The 6742-nt window shown below is 42.9% G+C and overlaps 1 pseudogene; it reads left to right on the top strand.

The window, feature by feature from the left end:
- Positions 1-5894: 5894 nt before the first annotated feature.
- On the top strand, positions 5895-6071 carry LOC125775929 (small nucleolar RNA U3; annotated as a pseudogene).
- Positions 6072-6742: the final 671 nt, after the last annotated feature.

Raw genomic sequence — 6742 nt, 5'->3', positions numbered from 1 at the left:
AGAACTAAAAACGTTCAACAAGACTTAAATCGAAGCTTCAATAGACCCCAAGCCGGAAGCAACAATAATTTAAACAGAAGCTTTTTCAAAGCACAATCGTTCACATCTGAACAAAATAAATTCACGTCATGCGAACTATGTTCTGGAGGGCATAAGTTAAAAGCTTGCGAGAAATTTAAAAAAATGAATGTCACTGAAAGGAACAACTTTGTCAGGTCAAAAAGACTCTGTACAAACTGCTTGTCCCACTCACACAATCTCAATACTTGCGAAAGCAAATTTAATTGCGTATATTGCCACAAAAGGCATCACTCTATGTTACATCTCAATAACTTTCCCAACACATCTCATAGCAGCGCTTTTTCAAAAAAAGCCACGGGTTTAGTTGCCACAGCAACTCCCGAAACAAAAGAAAATTGCCAAGAAACACCATGTTGTTCAAAGGCATTAAAAACTCAAACGCTACACAGCGAAAATCATAGTAGAGTACTACTACCCACAGCAGTTGTCTCCATCGAACATCGAGGAGAACTGTTCAAACTAAGAGCCCTTATAGACCAAGGATCGCAACGATCATTCATAGCGTCTAGGGCACAAAATAGGCTAAAACTGCCAACAAAACATGCCAACTATGAAATTACGGGAATGGGCGGACGAGTAGTACAAAACTCAAGTAAAATCTGCCCCATTACCCTAATTTCCCCCAAAGCGGATAAGCGCATTCAAGCAAATGCTATTGTCTTACCGCAACTAACAAACATGCTTCCAAGCTATCAAATAAATAGCAAGCATTGGGATAAAATTTCACACCTGACACTGGCAGATCCCAACTGCAACACGCCAGCTCAGATAGACATCTTAATAGGCAGCGACCTTATACCGCAAATCATATTAGAAGGTGTTGAAAAAATTTCGAAAACACTACTGGCGCAAAATACCATTTTCGGATGGGTCCTAAGTGGACTAGTTGCGGAACCAGTCACAGCCATGACAACTCAAGTTGAGGAAATCTCAAACGAGTACCTCAATTCACAATTGAGAAAGTTTTGGGAGTTAGAAGAACTCCCCCCCATTTCAATTACAACACCAGAAGATCAGTATTGTGAAGACTTTTACAAAGCCACAACTACTCGATCAGCTAATGGTCGGTATGTCGTACGACTACCAATAAAACAACAATTTCCAGACACACTCGCCTTGGGTCACTCTCGCACCTCTGCAATACAGCAGTTTCTAAGTATGGAGAAAAACCTACTTAGAAAAGGTGAGCTTAAACAAGTTTATGATGGTGTCGTGGAAGAATACCTTCATTTAGATCACATGGAGGAAGTAAGCCCATGTGAAAAAATCATAAGAGGCAAATATTACTCTTTCTACTTGCCACATCATGCAGTAGTAAAGCCTGAGAAGAAAACAACAAAAGTTCGAGTTGTATTCAATGCATCACGATCCACGAGCTCAGGTAATTCCCTAAATGATATTCTATTTACGGGACCCACACTCCAACCAGATTTAATGCTCCTCATATTGAACTGGCGTATATACAAATACGTATTCAACGGGGATGTCGAAAAAATGTATCGACAAATACTGGTTCATAAAGATGATCAAGATTTTCAGCGGATTATTTTCCGAAAATCTGCCAATAGTCCACTACGCGACTTTAAATTGAAAACAGTTACTTTTGGCGTAAACTGTGCCCCATATCTAGCCATTCGTACACTACACGAACTGGCAGAAGACACAAAGCCAGAATTTCCACTGGCAACACAAGTCTTAAAAGCGCAAACGTATGTAGACGATATCCTGTCTGGAAGCCACAGTCTTCCACAAGCATACGAGACCTTATCACAGGTAATAAATGCCCTCAATACCGCAGGGTTTCCTTTAAAAAAAATTACTGCCAATCACCCAAATATTTTAAAAAATATTCCTAAAGACCATTTGTTGGATACTAATTTCCTTATATTTGAAAAGGATAGTACAACAAAAACACTAGGCATCCAATGGAATGCGATATCGGACCAGTTTTCATACACGACTGAGTCCATATCCGCATTATCCGCCATTACAAAACGCCAAATTCTCTCCTCGGTGGCAAAACTTTTTGACCCCGCAGGATGGCTTTCGCCAATTATGATACAAGCGAAAATCTTGATCCAAGAATTATGGCTAGACGGAACCGACTGGGACGAACAAGTGAAACCTCTTCGTTTAGAAAAATGGTCCCAGTTCGCTAATAATTTGAACGACATCTCGAAGATACAAATTCCACGGTGGGTAAACTATTCCCCCGAATACAAAGTGGAACTACACGGTTTCTGCGACGCCTCTGAAAAGGCATATTGTGCCACTATTTATGTGCGCACACAAAGCGATATTGCAACCACAAGCCACTTATTAGCGGCAAAAGCAAAAGTTGCGCCTCTAAAAACGATAAGTCTACCACGACTTGAACTCTGTGGCGCTCTGCTACTAGCAAAGCTAGCTTCAACGGTGCAGACCCACTTAAATATGGCGAAATACAGATTATATTTATGGTCCGATTCCGAGATAGTTCTAGCCTGGTTAGAAAAACCACCACATGCGTGGAAAACTTATATTTCTAACCGAACATCTGAAATACTTGACCTAGTAGGATCAGCCACTTGGCGTCACGTAGCCAGTGCTGACAATCCTGCTGATCTAGGTACAAGAGGATGCAAGCCTCTGCATCTTGCCACCTCCACCCTCTGGTGGAATGGCCCCCGATGGTTAACAGAATCTCCCGATTCTTGGCCACAATCGCCCATGCGCAACATACTTGCCCCAGAAAGTCGTAAAATCGACACTTATCATGCAACACTGGATGACACTGACATCCTTGAACGATTTTCATCGTTTCCCCGAGCCCTCCGGGTAGTTGCCTATATTCTCAAGTTTTTAGAGCGGCTCAAACTTAAAGTTAAAGGAGCAACTTATCTCCATTGCGATAAATTGACGCACCAAGACTTACAAAAAGCAAAGGTCGCTCTTATCGCTGCAACCCAAACGCGCTACTTCAGCCGCGATGTAGAATTACTAAGAGAATCGAAGCCTATCGATAAAAAGAGCTCACTCTTAGTCCTAAACCCATTTCTAGATTCGAAGGGTTTACTTCGTGCAAATGGTCGGCTTGCTAATTCAAGCCTAACGTACAATGAACGCCACCCTATAATCATACCAGAGAGGTGTCCGTTTGCCACGTTATTTATTAGATATATCCACACACTAATGCTCCATGCCGAACATCGCCTCATGCAACATATGGTCCGCCAAGAGCTGTACATACCCCGACTGAAGCCCCAAATAAAAAAGTGCATTTTCATGTGCAAAATCTGCACTATGCATAAGCAGAAAATGCGATCGCAGATTATGGCAGCACTTCCACCTGAACGCTGCAATTTTGCTCTGCCGTTCACCACTACAGGTGTAGATTTTGCTGGGCCTTTTATGATAAAGGCATCCATGTTAAGGTCTCCTACCCTCATGAAAGGCTACGTGGCTGTTTTTGTCTGTTTCACGACAAAAGCAGTGCACCTAGAGCTATGTACCAGTCTGACAACGGAGGCTTTTCTCGCGGCATTTGCTCGCTTCGTCGGAAGACGGGCTTTCCATCCAAAATCATGAGCGATAATGGCAAAACATTTATTGGAGCTCAACGAGCCACAGAGAAACAGTTTGTCGATTTCTTTAAACAAGTATCACCTGACATCGTACAAAAGTACGCACCCCAAGGTATCAATTGGCAGTTTATCCCCCCAAGCGCTCCACATATGGGTGGCTTATGGGAATCTGCCGTAAAAAGCTTCAAATCTCATTTTAAAAAGATAGCTGGCAACCACAAATTTAATTTCGAAGAATTCACGACCCTCTTAATTAGAATTGAAGCCGTTCTTAATTCACGGCCTCTCGCTGCAATCTCGCAAGATCCCTCAGACTTTACTGCCCTCACGCCAGGGCATTTTCTTAAAGGAGCGCCCATTCTGGCCACACCTGAGCCAGGCGTGGAGTCGCTTTCCTTATTAAACCGTTGGGAAAGAATTAAAATTCTCCATCATGACTTCAGTCGTCGATGGAAAGATGATTATTTAAAGGACCTCCACAGAAGGTACCGATGGAAAACAACAGAAAATGCGCCTAAGCTTGGAGATTGTGTCTTGATCAATGACGATTGTCTCCCCCCCACCGAATGGCGGCTTGGCCGCATAGAGCAGCTCTACTACGGCTCCGATGGTCATATTCGCGTAGTCGATCTCCGTACACAAACGGGAACGCTAACCAGGCCGGTCGTTAAGCTATGCTTTTTGCCAACCGCGGATAAAACCGAAAAGTAAACCGAAAATAACGTACCGTAACTAATAAACAAAGAAACGAAAAATAAATAATGATAAAATGCTCCAATATCAATAACTAGCAACAAAAACCAAGAAAAGAGAGTCGATCCACATGACGACTCACTCGTGCCACATTTCGTGGCACCAATGCCTATATGAATATATATGTATGTATATGTTAACTAAAATAAAATCTTTTAACAGATAACAATGGATGCCGAGATGCCAACTGCGCCCACGCCCACAATACGTTCGGCAGTTACTGTTCCGCGCTCGAAGACTGCACCAGTCGCAGCGCCGCGAACCACCATCGCCCCCGCAGCTCCCCGAGCAGTTTCAACGGCTCCCCAAAACGACACGCGATCAACGGCTTCGGAACCACCTCAACTTGAATGCGCCCTATGTCGCCGTCGTCATCGGTTGCCTCGCTGTGGCATCTTTAAGGGGATGACCCGCAGCAGCGCCAGCAGATCGCTCAGGCACATGGGCATTGTCTGAACTGTCTGGCGCCCACCCATCGTACGCAGGAGTGCACAACGGGCTACCAGTGCCAAGTGTGCATGGGTCACCACCATACGCTGCTACACCGCACCGGCGTACTCGATGGCGGACGTCGTAATGCTCCTCGCAGCCGTAATGCCATCAGAGGACCCCAGCGATCGCAACCACGCAGGCCGGCCTACCCTACGGAGAACTCCCGTTCCTGGCGTCACCGCTCTCCTACACCGAACCGGAGGCGCCAGCCGAGGCCGCAATCGCGTCGTTCCACCGGCCTCAGCAACGTGGTAGCCACGTTACAACGGCTTCAGAGGCTACTAGGCTAGACACTCGCCTAGGGGGGCCAGGATGTACAAATGAGCATCCTCCCCCGGCCTCAACACATTCACCACACCACATCACATCGTTTCAAAACTTACATCACTAACACGCAACCTTCACCACATCACACCACATCGACTCAAACCTACATCACTAACACGCAACTTTCACCACAGTACGCTTACAACCCACATCCTACACTACTCGTGAGAGCATTTACACACCGACATCTACACACATCAGCACACATGTACACCAACACCCATCACATCATCCGATTCAGCACCAACGGGATCCAGGAAGGACCGATAAACAGATCGACGCGCTCAGTTCGTTTGCGACATCATCAGCGATCGGTACGATTCAATCTCTGCGCGTCCCGCCGGTACATCCAGATCCGCATTAAAAGGTTTTTTGTGACATTTACATAAGTATACACATCGGTATTCCTCTTTTTCAAAAAGTCATTGAAAGTCGCTTGGTTCATTTTAAATAAAATCAATAATAAAATTCGGTTGTGCTCGATCCTCACACTCACGGATAAACTCATTTTCAGTTTAGTTTCATTTTTGGTATAAAAACCCAAAAAGGTGAGTGCACAGAATTTACAGCTTGTGCATTATTGAAGTTATACTCCTTTTTCTTTCGTTTGTCTTTCATTTCTGCGAATTCTCAACTATTTTGTGTGACTTTTGTTTGAAATACTCTGCGTTGGCCTTTCAGAATCACACAGAATCATTTCTGTGGGTTTTGAAATCGACCCAGGAGGACGAGGTTATCGTTTTATCTGGGAGCGTGAGATTTAAGAAATTCATTTCTAATTTTGTCTTTTGGCATATTAGAAATGTTTCTTCGAAAATCGCTCGCTTACAAGGGATAAAACGACTTCTGAGTGGTGATTTTAATGAAAAAAGGTGCGTGTGGAGTCCCTACGCGCGGTAGAAGTTATATGTACTTCTTGGTGATATTCAGAAGCAAAATGCGAAACAATTATACATACATATATTATGTCGTTTGTACATTTGTCTGTATGTTTGCGAAAGCAAATGTTTTACAAAAGCATATTTCTATACTTAAACAAAATTATTAGAACCATCGTATGTTTCTTACATGCATAACCAAATCATACTTAAGTCAGCGCAACCTAAGTGTCAATGGTGGTGTTGGTGGTAAGCGCTTGGAAAGTCAAGATGCTACGTGTGCCACAGGTTCGAATCCCAACAGAATAAATTTTTAATTTTTTGCTTTTAACATCGTATACTATAAAAATAAATATTTTTCTTTATTTTAATTTCTATTAGTAAGAAAAAAATTTATTTGTAAAGTATACGATGTTAAAAGGCATACATCTTCTATCCTATCTTGTGTATCTGCACATGCTCATATGAGTGTATGTATACGCATGTGCGCGCATTGACTTGCATGTTCATACATTCATATATACTTATATGTACATATATTTGCATACATTGCCGAACAAATAAATCACAAGCATATAAACATACATATGCGTACACATATTTTTTTTTTGTTTTTTTTTTTTTTTTTTGTTTTTTTTTTTTGTATTG

This window comes from Bactrocera dorsalis, chromosome 1 (genome assembly GCF_023373825.1).
Source record: "Bactrocera dorsalis isolate Fly_Bdor chromosome 1, ASM2337382v1, whole genome shotgun sequence".
Taxonomy (NCBI): domain Eukaryota; kingdom Metazoa; phylum Arthropoda; class Insecta; order Diptera; family Tephritidae; genus Bactrocera; species Bactrocera dorsalis.
The sequence above is the reverse complement of the archived record's forward strand: the minus strand, read 5'-3'. Positions and strand labels throughout refer to the sequence as shown.